At 37.4% G+C, this 14,556-nt stretch overlaps 1 protein-coding gene across 2 annotated transcripts in view; it reads left to right on the top strand.

The window, feature by feature from the left end:
• The first annotated feature begins 2,247 nt into the window (after positions 1 to 2,247).
• Positions 2,248 to 14,556, top strand: part of LOC115220410 (extracellular serine/threonine protein kinase four-jointed) — a 122,387-nt gene continuing 110,078 nt past the window's right edge. For both annotated transcript variants that reach the window (XM_036509882.1, XM_029790530.2), the window contains exon 1: positions 2,248 to 2,662. The gene's annotated coding sequence lies outside the window, so the exon portion shown is untranslated. The remainder of the gene's footprint in view (positions 2,663 to 14,556) is intronic.

Raw genomic sequence — 14,556 nt, forward strand, 5'->3', positions numbered from 1 at the left:
ATAATGTTAAAAAGTGTTATTAATCAATGTTAATAATTTATATAGCTATAAGAAGTTTACCCTATAGTCACGTGGGCTTAGGTTTGGTACCACTGAGGTCTTCTGTACGGACGAAAACTGTGGAAGACCGTCGTATATATATATATATATGAGACCAAAGTGTACGTACGCGCCGCTATATATATATATATATATATATATATATATATATGTATATATATATATGTCAAGTAATGTTGGGGAAACCAAAACAGACACATAAACATATACACACATCCCCACACACACATATATACATATATATATACATATATACATACATATATACGACGGGCTTCTTTCAGTTTCCTTCTACCAAATCCACTCACAAGGCTTTGGTCGGCCCGAGGCTATAGTAGAAGACACTTGCCCAAGGTGCCACGCAGTGGGACTGAACCCGGAACCATGTGGTTGGCACAGCCACTCCTACGCCTAATTATGGACAATATTTAAAGAAAAAAATCAGTGGCCATCTAAACACTTCAAAACATCACTTTATAATTTACAGGTATGCCCCGCTTCATCACTTTCAACACGTGTAAATTATAAAGTGATGTTTCGAAGTGATTAGACGGACGTAGCGACTGAAATCTGTGTGTCCTTAATTAAAATTGTATTTTGTAATATAATATAATATAATATATATATATATATATATTTTACATGTGCATGCGTGGGTGTTCGTTTGAGGACAATGTTGCGTGTCGATTTATGCAAGCCTGGCGTAGTTAAAATGCGTGAATGAAGGTTTACGATGGAGAGAGAGAGAAAGAGAGGAGGGAAACAATAAGAAGAAAGAAAGAGATACAGAGAAAGAGAGAGGAGGAGAGGGGGAGGGAGAGAGAGTGGCAGAAAGATGTATGAATGGCAACAGTGTTTTACAACAACAGGTTCTCTTATCATCAGCTGAAGCTTAATAAGACTCCTTGCAAATAGACAGCAAACAGCTAGTAGCCGCATCTTTCTTTCTCTCTCTCTCTGCCCCTTCTATCTTTTTCTTGCTTTTCCCTTCTCTCTCTCTCTTTTCTCCCTCCCCTTCCCGTTCTCCTTCTCGTTATCTCTCAATCTCCCTCCCTCTTGTATTTCATTCAATCTATAATCCCCCTCCCTCTGTTACATCTCTCTCTTATAATTTACTGTTTCTTTGTCTCTCTCTTTCCTTTCTTTCTATCTTTATTTCACTCTCTATCTCCTCAACTTTTTCCCTCTTATTCCTTCTCTTTCTCTTTCTCTGCCGTACCTCCAGTTCTCCCCTGTATCTTATACTCTCACCCCTCCTCTCTCTGTTATCCCTTTTCTTCTCCCTCACACCTTTTACTCCCTATCAACTTCTTCCTTTCTACCCCTCCCTCCTCCCTTTCTCTTTTCATTCCTCCCCCATCTCTCTCTTTCTCTCCCTCCTTTCTTAAACCTCTGGGTGCTCGATCGACCCCTGCTAGAAATAACCACCAAATCTCCCTCAAATCACACATCTTTCCATTTAAAACACATGCAAGACACATTGGCTGATAGTGTACTCTTAGCTCTATAAAAGAAGGAATGGTCATAAATGGAACGTCTTTGATCAGGAAGGCAGTCGATTAGTTCAAGCAATCTTCTCCCCTACCTTCCCTCTCTCCGCCTCTCTTCTACCCTCTCACTGCATCTACCGATCTAATCCCTCTTCCTCTTTCTCTATTTCTCTCTTACTCTGTTTTCTTCTCTCTCTCTCTCCTCACACATACATATATCTCCTTCCCCCCCCATGCCATCACGTTCTGTGTAATCTTGCGTGTCTCTTACCGCGCTTACTCTCTTTCTCCCTCTCTCTTGTCAGTCACTTCCCCCTTCCCTTAAGCATATCTCCTCTCCCTCTTACTCCTTCCTACTCGCTCTGTTTCACCTTGCTTTTTCTATCTCCCCCTTCACCACATACGTATGGTTGTGTGAGTGTGTGTGTGAGAGAGAGAGTTAGTATCCCCCCTCTCTGTCACGAAAGAACTTCCCTTCCCTTTTCCCCTTTCTCTCTCTCTCACTCTCTGTCTTTCGCAGGTCACCTCCCTTACCCCATTTTTTTTCAGCTTTTTCCCCTCTTTCACTGTTGTCTTATATCTCTTTCTCACCCTCTTTCACACACACACACACACTCTTTCTCTACTCTCCCTCCCTGCTTCTCTCTCTTCTCTCCCTCCCTGCCTCTCTCTCTTCTCCCGTTCAGCCTCTCTCTCTCTCTCGTTCTCTCCCCCCTCCCTCTCTCTCTCTCTGTCCATGTCTCTATCAAACCTGCCTAACAACACCATGAGGCGCTAAACAACGGATGGCAACGAAAGCGAATCAAATATTTTTATCTGTTGCTCTTCTCTCTTTCGACACTTGCTCGAAAACTATCGAAATAACAACACGGATATATACACTGTCTGTCTGTCTGTCTATTATTCTATCCATCTCGACTTTATTCCACCGAGGAACAACAGCCGTCCTTTAAAAAAGAAAAAAAATAATACTTATAACATATAATTGAAACAATTACTATTATTATAACTATTATTAGTATTATTATTATTATCATTTATCAATTGGAGGAGTTTGGTTTCGGTGTTATCGCCTTCCATTCATAGAAATCGCAGAATTCTCTCCATCCAACGTAAGTCAACTTTGGATCCAAACTAAAAAGATTTCATTTTGAAGTTTTCTTTATTTCTTTTAACAAAAAAATTTTCTTTTAACACACAAACACACACACACACACACACACACACACGTATTGTTTCGAAGTTCGACCTTACACAGGAAAAAAAAACAACCCAAACAAACAAACAAACAAACCCGTTGACCGGCAAGCGATAGATACCTGGTTCGCTTCCCGTGTTCGGATCTGTTGGTGTGTGTGTGTGTGTGGTGTGTTTTTTTCTCTTGTTGTAAATCGATGCCCCAGCATGGCCGCAGTCTAATGACTGAAATAAGATAAGAGATGTGTGTGTGTGTGTGTGTGAAATAAAGTTCTTGAGTTTTTGACAACAAGTGTGAGAAAAACATTTAATGTTCCCCGGTCCGAAGAAATATTTTTAATAGTTGTTAAAGGGTCACAAAGGCAAGTTAATATCTAACATTGGACCCAGGGTCACAAGAAGGTGACATCGGCATTAGATGAGAATGGATTTCTAAAATCAAGAATTACGTTAGCTTCGTAACTCGTTTTTAATTGATTTCATTAGCAATCAAAGACGTTATCCCAAAATTCGTTAAACTTTATAAATCTTAATTTTTAAATGTAATTTAACTTTGCCGAAAAACAACTTTATTTATTTATTTATTTGGTTATTCCAACCTAAAAACTGTTTCGATTCTTGCAGAATCTACGGAGTTTGTTGTCAAAATCTTAACCGTTTACGTATTTCATTCATCTCAGCTGTTCTGTCATTCCCAGACGGGCGGAGGTTCAAAGAAGACAATAGCATTTATTATATAATGATATTGCCTATCTACGTGTGTGTGTGTGTCTGTGTGTGTGTGTGAATTCACCCTTTTTTTCAACTTCGTTCTATTTCAATTTTTTTTCTCCCCAACATTTTGTTTGAATAACGTATTTATTGCTATTATTGTTACTGTTTATTATTGTTAACTTTCTTATTTGTGCTTTGTCATCTTTACACATTGTACAGCGTCGAAAATCTGTTGAAATACGGATCAATATTATTTTTTTATTGACAGGTAAACATACACACACACACACCAGACACTTTAGAACTTTTAAGTGCAGGATTTATTTACAGAACAAATATATAAATAACAGCTCAAAACAATAACAAAAGCATTTACCAAAGTTGTTACTCACACACACCTGAATATTCATTTCGTGTTTATCTAATTGTTTAACCCAGCTCTGATCGACTAGACATTACAAAGACACTCTAGTCGTGACCCTCCCATATTTTTTTTTATCACCCATTTATATCATCGCTACATTATCCAACGCGCCTTAATGTAGAGTATGTTTAAGGGAAATTGGGCTGCTATTTCTGGCAGTACGGGGCAGCAAACACAAGCCGGTTATAATCTATATTTAATCTACATATAAGAGGTTTAGTTAATCTACATGTTAGCTTAGGATTAGCGAAATCGATCGAGCGTCATTGGACTCAATAACTTGATGGAGTATTGTCTTGTGGCTGAGTTCAAAACCTGCTGAGGTCGCCTTAACATTCTATCCATTCGAGGAGCGAAGGTCGATGTCCCTCAAACGCCTGTCTTATTCAGATATTAAAATACATAAACAGTTCTCCAGGTACTGAGTTCAAATCGCTCCTGGATACCAACATTGTTTTTCACATTTACCAAGATCGACCAGACGGTCACGACTGGAACGCCTTTTGTTTATAAGTTTGCTGGATCAGGGCTGACCCAGGGTTAACCATATCACATACTCAGATAAATTGTTGCCGAGAATTAGAAAATCTGCCTACCAGAGGCAACTTCCATAAATTGTTGTTGACTAAAGTATAAGGTAAAATATAATATATACACCCAACGTCTGCGTATATATTATGCACACCATATAAAAACATTATTTACATTCGACGGATATTTGTCCTCATCTTGAACAAACAAGATGAGGACAAATATCCGTCGAATGTAAATAACGTAAATAATGTACACAATTCCTCATCTCTTAAACATAGAACTGTATAAAAACATGTTTCTGCACTGGAACAGAATAAAGGATCGCTTTTGTTTGTGTGTGTATTCTCTTATTCTTTTCCTTGTTTCAGTCATTTGACTGTGGCCATGCTGGAGCACCTACCTTGAAGGGTTATTTTAGTTGAAGAAATCGAACCTAGGACTTATTCTTCGTAAGCCTTAGTACTTGTTCTATCAGAACGTTAACACACCAACATCGGTTGTCATGCGATGGTGGTAGTGGTGTGTGTGTGTGTGTGTGGGTTGGGGGGGGACAAATACAGACACATAGACACATACGCATTATACAACACACACACGTGTATATATATATATATATATATATATATATATATATAAATTTAATCAATAAAGGTATTTTTTAATATGCTGGCCATTGATAAATTTTTTTTCGAAAAACTTTATCCTACCTTAGATGTGTGTATATATATATATAATATATATATATATATATATATACCACGATGGGCTTCTTTCAGTTTCTGTCTAATAAATTAACTCACAAGGTTTTGGCCGGCCCAAGGGTACACACGCACACACACTCTCACACACACACAAACGCGTACATAGACAGGTGCACACAATCAGTTGTCTGTTTCACCTGTTAAGTCTGTCAAAACAGGAGCTCTATAATTTGTTTTTAAGGTATGTAAGGGTCATCTCAACTTGTAAAAGTGACAGGATGTGTGTGTGTGTGGATGGTGACGGTAGTTAAAAGGTATTTCACTTTCCGTTCCATATGCTTTAGTGCATGTACACCTGCATACACACATGCATGTGTGTTCATACGTACACGTGTGTGTGTGTGTGTGTAAACATACATACATAAATGTGAATATGAACTGAAGAAAAAAAGACTCGCTAGGAGACATGTTATTATTAATAACCTGTTGATAGTGACTTCGAAGTTGTGTCTAACTGTCAATTAACGGTAGACCTTTGTGGTTACTGTCAATAATAGTAGTTTTAATAATAATAATAATAATAATAATAATGATAAAATTCATTTATATATACGCATACACGCACACATACATACGCGCGCATTAATCCGTACACACTGGTATACATATATAGATGCATAGACACATGGATATACACACATCCATCCATCCATCCATCTCTCTCTCTCTCTTTCACACACACACACACACACACACACACATATATATATATATATATATATATATATATATATAATATATATATATATATATATATATATATATATATATATATATATATATATATATAAAATGTGTGTGTGCGTGTATGTAATGTATTTTTTAAAAAATTCCTCCAATAAAGAAAAAGCCGGTTTTGAAATAAAGACTTGTGCTTCCTCGTTAAAAGATTATGGTGTCTTATACATATATACATACATACATATACATATATATATATATATATATATATATATATATATATATATATGTATAATATATATGATATATATATATAAAATGTGTGTGTGTGGAATACATGTTTACATATAAGTGTGTGTGTTTGGGACACGACATTGTCCTACCCCAACATAATTTACACCCTATCGTCTTGGCTTGTTTTAACCATCAAACAAAAGTCGTGTTATCATTTTTTTGTTTTTTTCGCCTGACTTCCTTTTTCCTTTACTTCAAAGATTGCCTCTCTCTCTCTCTCCTTCTCTCCCCTCCACCTTTACATACCTTATTTACTGTTCCGTCATCACACCTAGACACAACTTAAGATGTCTGGTCTTAACCCCCAACTCTTACTTTTTTTTTCCTTTTCTCAAATATTTTTATCTTAAGCCGAGAGGTAAAGTTCATAAAAAGACTCTTCTTTTTCTCAGATAAACAAGTCAAGCGGAAACTGTTAATGTTGTTCCTGGGTCAGTTGGCACATGTCGAACAGATCAAAGGTATTCCAGCCGTGATCATCCCGCCTTTTCCCCAGACACAGTATATCTACAACTAAATTATTCAAAATGTCAATAAGTTTAGTAAATGAAATTATGTCCTTGGCTGTGTATTTGATTTAAACTCAGAACTAAATTTCACAACCCTCAACCACTTCACCGCACCCCACAACACTAATTGATTCTTACTTCGAGTACAAAGCCAGCAATTATGAGGGGAGGGGCAAACAGGTACATCGACTCAGGTACCTAACTGAGGTACTTTATTTTATCGAGCCAGAAATTATGAAAGGTAAAGCTGACCTCGGTGAGATTTGAACCCAGGAGCGCAAAGCGTCTGTTCCACTGCTTTGCACCTTGGGCAAATATCTTTTACTATAGCCTCGGGTCGACCAAAGCCTTGTAACTGGATTTGGTAGCGGGAAACAGAAAGAAGCCCGTCGTATATATATATATATATATATATATATATATATATATATATATATATATCTATATATATATATATAAAACTCCAAGAAAGTTAGCGGTTGTGAATCCAACCCACTAAGGGATAATATCTATCCAATATGCTGCTGGTAGAAAACCCAATTATTAATACACAAGTGTTTTTTATTGCATTGCAATTACATTACCTAGTGAACTAAATAGGTGAAGGTAAAGAGATATTTTACCATTAATTTATATCGCAAATTATCCTTATATATTACTATATTTTATATCTTATATCTTATATGCAAAGGATAATATGCTATATGTATGTTATTATAATTGTCAGTTTAATAAATAAATAAGTTAACATTTTAATGTCCAAAAGTTGATGAACCACGTATTGTTCTCCACCATTTTCTTATTTGCGATATATATATATATATATATATATATTTTAACCTTTAAGCCTTCTGTAGTTTTTTTCACTTTTTACTATTTTCTATATATATATATATATATATTGACCACAAGGGGCTAAACATAAAGGGGACAAACAAAGACAGAGAAAGGGATTAAGTCGATTACATCGACCCCAGTGCGTAACTGGTACTTTATATATATATACATATGTATGTGTCTGTGTTTGCCTCCCACCATTGGTTGACAACCGATGTTCATGTGTTTACCTCTCTATAACTTAGCGGTTCGGTATAAGAGACCGGTAGAATTAGTACCAGGCTTAAAGAAAGTAAAAAGTACTGGGATCGATTCGTTCGACCGAAATTCTTCTGGGCGGTGCCCTAGCATGGCTGCAGTGGAATGATGGAGACAAGTAAAAAAATCTACAAAAAGTAGTAACAAAAATTATAAATCATGGAATTTTTTTCTGCCGTATCTTGATTTTAAAATAACTTATCGATCTTCATAACATTAATTGATTAAGTTAAACATTTTGATTAAGTCTTCGCGGTTGTTCCTTGAGTTTCGTCAGGGAGTAACACTTGTACACATAACGTGACATGGAGAATACTATTGATTTTATTGACCTCAAGGGTCCAAGATTTTGGGAACAGTACAAATACGAAATCGAAAAACTGATGGGTTTGGGGGTTACCTGGAGTAAAAGGGGGTGGGAGGGAGTCAAAATAAGAAACCCAAAAGAAACATAACAAACAAGGAAATTATATATAAATTATATATAGTCGACCTCCGTATTTGATAGATATTCTATTTTATCGATCCTGAAAGAATTTAAACCCGGAACGTAAGGAACCCCACGCTGTTTACACATCACCAGTAATAATCACTAAAGGCACAAGAGGAATAGTAGTGTCAACCCCAGTATTTGACTGGTACTTTAATCGACCTTGATAAGAAAGACTGACAATTAACCTCAGCAAGATTCGAACTCCAAACATAACGAGCCCTAACTAAATACCACTGTCCACCTTCCTAATAATAATAATAATAATAATAATCCTTTCTCCTTAGTCACAAGGCCTGAAATTTTTGGGGAAGGTACTAGTTGATTACCACGACCCCAGTGTTTCCCTGGTACTTGATTTATCGACCTCGAAAGGATGAAAGGCAAAGTCAACCTCGGCGGAATTTGAACTCAGAACATAGCGAGAGGCGAAATACCGATTAGGATTTCGTCCAGCGTGCTAACGATTCTGCTAGCTCACAACTTCCTAAAGACCACTGTCCACCTTTCTAATAATAATAATAAACCTTTCTACAACAAGCACATGACCTGAAATTTTAGAAGGTGGGGCTATTCGATTACATCAACCCATAGCATTTGACTGTTACGTATTTCATTGACTCCGAAAGGATGAAATGCAAAGTCGATCTCAGCGGAATTTGAACTCAGATCAGTGACAAGAAGAAATACCATTAAACATTTTATATCCTGTGCGTTAATGATTCTGCCTTCACGCTACCTTAATAATGATAAAAATTAGGCGCAGGTGAGTTACTTGCTTACCAACTACATGGTTCTGGGTTCAGTCCCACTGCGTGACATCTTGGGCAAATGTCTTCTACTATAGCCTCGGGTTGACCAAAGCCTTGTGAGTGGATTGGGTGGACGGAAACTGAAAGAGGCTTGTCATATATATATATATATATATATATGTGTGTGTGTGTTTGTCCCCCCCCCCCCCCCAACATCGCCTGACCACCGGTGCTGGTGTGTTTACGTCCCCGTAACCTAGCAGTTCAGCAAAAGGGACCGATAGAATATACTTACTAGGCTTACAAAGAATAAGTCCTGATGTGGATTTGCTTGACTTAAAGGCGGTGCTCCAGCATGGCTGCAGTCAGATGACTGAAACAAGTAAAAGAATAAAAGAATTTCCTTTATTTCCCACGAGGGAGTATGAAGAGTTACTTGGCAGGACTAAATATATAACGGTGAGATCGGCACAGACTCGATTATATTGATAGAAATATAAGACGTGAAAAACAATATATAAAGGATACAACGTGTTTCTGTATTACAACCCCTGGAGGTCGATGATCGAATCCTATAGTTCCAGAGCTATTGATTATGTGGGACACGTAACCCCTACGACTTTGATATGTTCTCCGACCTACAACCCCAAACTGAGTGTGCGCTTATTCACTCAAGCTTTCTTCGCTACTCTCCCTTAACTTTTCACCAAATTCTCCGGAGAAGGGGCCAATACCTTCCTCTTTAACCTCAACTTCCTCTCCGAATGCAACGTCTAATATGAACCCCAGTTCCCATATTTGATGGGGAGAGGACAATAAATGCCGACAAAGACCCTTGTTCATGACTCATTCCAGAAGCAGGGGTACATGTTTAGAGGGCACCACGTCATATGTATGAGATGGTCGAAATATAAGGGTAAGATGACAATAGAATATACTTTGTTTAATAATTTTTGATAGGCATTTTATCATTACATTTATAGATTTAACTTAAGAGTGAAAATTTAAAAAGGAAATGTAAGGCATCTGAAATTTGTCTTCGTGGGGTTGGGGGCACCAGTAATAAAATAAATACCAGTTATATGCGGCAGTAGTTTAAATTGACCCTACAATGAAACCCTCCCAGTTTCCTTTATGGAAAACAAAGCAGAAATGTGTCTTGTCATGAGCAAACTGGCCGAATAAATAATTTATCAAACTACATAGTGACGGCCCCGTGGTTGAAACCAGCTACAGGACTTTCGCTGAACTTTTGGGGCTGGGGACGCGCGCGCACACACACACACACGCCGTTGACTTTCCTGAGCTGACCGCTCCTTCACGGGTTTCGTTTTTCATCCCGTTGAGTGTTCAAAGACCACCCTACTCATTAGACAGGTCAATGGCTCAATTATGCAACAGATTACGTTTCCAGTACCGCTCAAGTGCGACTGACATGATACACACACACACACAAACATTTATAAATTTATATACATTTAGGACCTTCCTAAATTTATACCCGGGTAGAATCCTTGCTGTTTCTAGCCCAGCTGGATCAGCGTCACCGTTGGCTAAACTGACACATACGTGAGTGACAATCTCTGTCGCATGCAGCACATTCGTATACGGTCTTCTTAGGTCTGTAGGAGTTACGGCGTTCCTTTTTGCAGCTGTGCTCATTAATCTCTTTCCTCCATGACTTAAAGATGTTTATTCAGTGTGCTTCTCCATGTTGGAGGATATATATATATATATACATACATGAGTGGCTGTGTGGTAAGTAACTTGCTTACCAGCCACATGGTCCCGGGTTCAGTCCCACTGCGTGGCACCTTGGGCAAGTGTCTTCTGCTATAGACTCGAGCCGACCAAGGCCTTGTGAGTGGATTTGGTAGACGGAAACTGGAAGAAGCCTGTCGTACACACATATATATATATATATGTATGCATTCTCATGCATATAGTTGTCTATGTATGTATGTATGTACGTATAAATGAATGTATGTGTACGTATGCGTTTATATCTGTGTGTGTGTGTGTGCCTGTATAGATACATATGTCTGTGTGTGGTAGTGGATTCTGTCGTTCAGCTATGAGGCTTCAATCAACGGAATTACCTGTTCTCAATTAGGTTCGGGGTACCTAATTCTGGGTAGTACTGAACGTAATTCTCATGTAGAATCAGCGTACCACAGTGTGCGACAAGGTTGTAGAAACCATCCCAAAAGCTTCCATACAGTTTCCGTCTTTCCAATTTCGTTCAAAAGGCATGGATCGCTCTGAGTCCATAGGAAACGATATTTCACCAAGGTGTCACGCACTAGAATCGAGCCTATATATATATATATATATATATATATATATATATCTGTCTGTCTGTCTGTACATACATACAATTATACATACATACATACATATATATATATATATATATATATATATATATATATATATTGCGTAGGCGTGGCTGTGTAGTAAGAAGCTTGCTTCCCAACCACATGATTTCGGGTTCAATCCCGCTGCATGGCACCTCGGGTAAGTGTTTCCTACTATAGCCTTTGGCCGACCAAAGCCTTATGAGTGGATCTGATAGACGGAAACTGGAAGAACCCTGTCGTATGTTGTATGTATGTATGTATGTATATATAAATATATATATATTATATATAATGTGTGTGTGTGTGTCTGTGTGTAACTGTGTTTGTCCCACCACAATCACTTGACAACCGATGTTGGTATGTTTACGTCCCTGTAACGTAGCGGTTCGGCAAAAAGACCGATACAATAAATACTAGGCTTACAAAGAATGTCTTGGGGTTGATTTCTTCGACTAAAAGCACTTTAAGACACTGCCCCAGCATGGCCGTAGTGAAATGACTGAAATATGTGAAAATATATATATATATAATATATATTATATATATATATATTATATACATACATATATAGGCTTGCTCGTCCAACTAGCGGGGTAGTATCATTCGAAAGCTAAAACGATGCAATGTGCATTGTGACTAGCGGTATATAACATCCATAGTCTTGTCGACCACGTGATATATATATATATATATATATATATATAATATATATATATATATAATCGCTTCGACACAGCGATACTAATAACCAGTCGTTACCAATGAGTTTATATATGCTTTAAAATAAAGCGTTAGATGACGGCAAGGTGTGATACAAATTATGGAATGACGCTTTCCTAAATAAGCAGACATTTCGTTTTAATGGTTTCGTTTCTGAGCGCACTGCTTTTTTTTATAGCGGAAACAGCTGTAAGCTAATGAAGTTGATTATGTAATTTTTGTTCCTTAGTCATCCAATTATATTTATATTATACGCAGACAAATATAAACACGAGATTTTCACAACAGGAACATATGTGATCCTCGGTCTGAGTACCCGGTGAGCACTGATCTAAGAGAGTGGGTGGGTGAGGACTATGTCGGCACGAACGACAGCAACAATCATAATAACAACCTGCTCTTGTTCTTTACATCAATAAATATTTAATTTTAATACAAATAGTTTTTGTTGCAATAATTGTTAGTTTTCTCATATAAATATTATTTTTACTTTGTGGTGCTCCGAGTTTAAAGGGGAAAAAATGGGTAGAGCGGGTGGAGGGATAAATAAAAACGAAGTAAAAACAAGCGGCAACAGAAGAACATGAAAGTTTGTTGTGCTACAATAGAATGTTTAACATATACTTATTAAGGTTTTAGGTAAGGAATTGAAAGAGAAAGAAAAAAAAAACAATATTATTTCGACTTTTCTCACGTTAACTTTCTCAGCCATACAACTCAAAGAAACTGGTTTTTTTCAAAGTTTCTTACAATTTATGCACACACACACACACACGTGTTATGTGTTTGTGTTTATGGGAGTGTATGAATTGTGCCTATATGTGCGTGCTCGTGTACGTACATCTTTTTTCTATACAATGATGTAAAAAAAATGCCGTGTGAATTGTATGAGTTTGCACCTTTTGGTTTCTTCGTACTTACGTACGATACAATATGAAATACATAAGTACACACACACAACACACACACACATACACACATACACACATACACATAAACAAATAAACAATGGTATTGTTGATTCCACATTTATTCAGCAGTTTACAACTGTTTCAACATTGTGCAAGTAAAAAATGATACCAGTTGGGAAACATCGAATGACATAGTCTTCGGTTATCGAATGAAAGACCCATAATCATTTAGACATGTGAACACACACACACACTGTGAAGGTGACCGTGCTTTACCAGTAAACTACCAGGTATAAACCATTCATTTTATTATCTAATATATATATATATATATATATATATGTTGATTCGCTAGCCTCTGCACGCATTTTTTTCTCTCCTTGTTTCTTTCTGTGTTTCTCTTCTGTGTATCTTTATGTTGAAGAGCGTAGGCTCGAAACGTAAAAGACTTGTTTTATTTATATTCCTGAGCGCCATACTAATACAATTGTTTGTTTGTATTCCACCTGCCTTCGTCTTTTGTTTATTTTCATAAAGCTTCCCGTATATATATATATATATAAAGTGTCTTGCTCTTGGACAAAACGCCTCGCCGGGAACTGAACTCACGACCTTACGATTGTGAGCCGAATGCCCTAACCACTAAGCCATGTGCCTTCAAGTTGCCCCAATCCACTCAGGTGGCAAAAATGTTTAGTACCTGTATTTCAAAGAGCCTGTCTTGTCACAATCTGTGTCACGCTGAATCTCCCTGAGAACTATGTTAAGGATACACGTGTCTGTGGAGTACTCAGCCAGTTGCACTGGTGAAGAATTCCAAGCAATCTTTCGGTTGGGTCCAAGGTTATGGTTCATCACAATTCTATATTGTATATCCGTAAAAACCAGTTTATATATATATATATATATATATATGTACTCCGTCGGTTACGGCGATGGGTGCTCCAGGTGATCCATCCGATCGACGGAACAGTCTGCTCGTGATATTAACGTGCAAGTTCCTGAGCACCCTACTGATAAGCATACTCTTAACGTAATTCTTGGTGAGGCTCATAGAATGTGACAAGGCTGGCCCCTTTGAATTACAGGTACACATCAGTTTTGCCAGCTGCGTGAACTGGAACAATGTGAAATAAAATATCTTATTTAATAGACACAACGTACCGCCAGGAATCGAACTCGCAACGATACGATCATGAACCGGCTATCCTAACCACTAAGCAACGCACCTTCGTTCTCTCTCTTTCCCTCCATCTGATCGCGTGTGTATCGTTGGCGATTTTCTTTCTCCGTCTTCCCTTCCTTGGACCTTTCCTTTTTCTATATTTCTGACGAAGAGCTCCGCTCGAAACGTTGAATACTCCTACTTTCTTTCCTTTCCTGAGCGTCCAATAACAATAACACTATACTCATTCCACGTCCTCGCGTTGTTGTGTTTTCTCTTTGTTCATGTTTGGATCAACTATATATATATATATTAGAAGAAATGAGGTAATCAGAAGATCGGATGGTTTATATTTACAGATATTTATTTATATATTACATTTTTTATATATATATATCA

The sequence above is a fragment of the Octopus sinensis genome, linkage group LG16 (genome assembly GCF_006345805.1).
Source record: "Octopus sinensis linkage group LG16, ASM634580v1, whole genome shotgun sequence".
NCBI classification, from domain to species: Eukaryota; Metazoa; Mollusca; class Cephalopoda; order Octopoda; family Octopodidae; genus Octopus; species Octopus sinensis.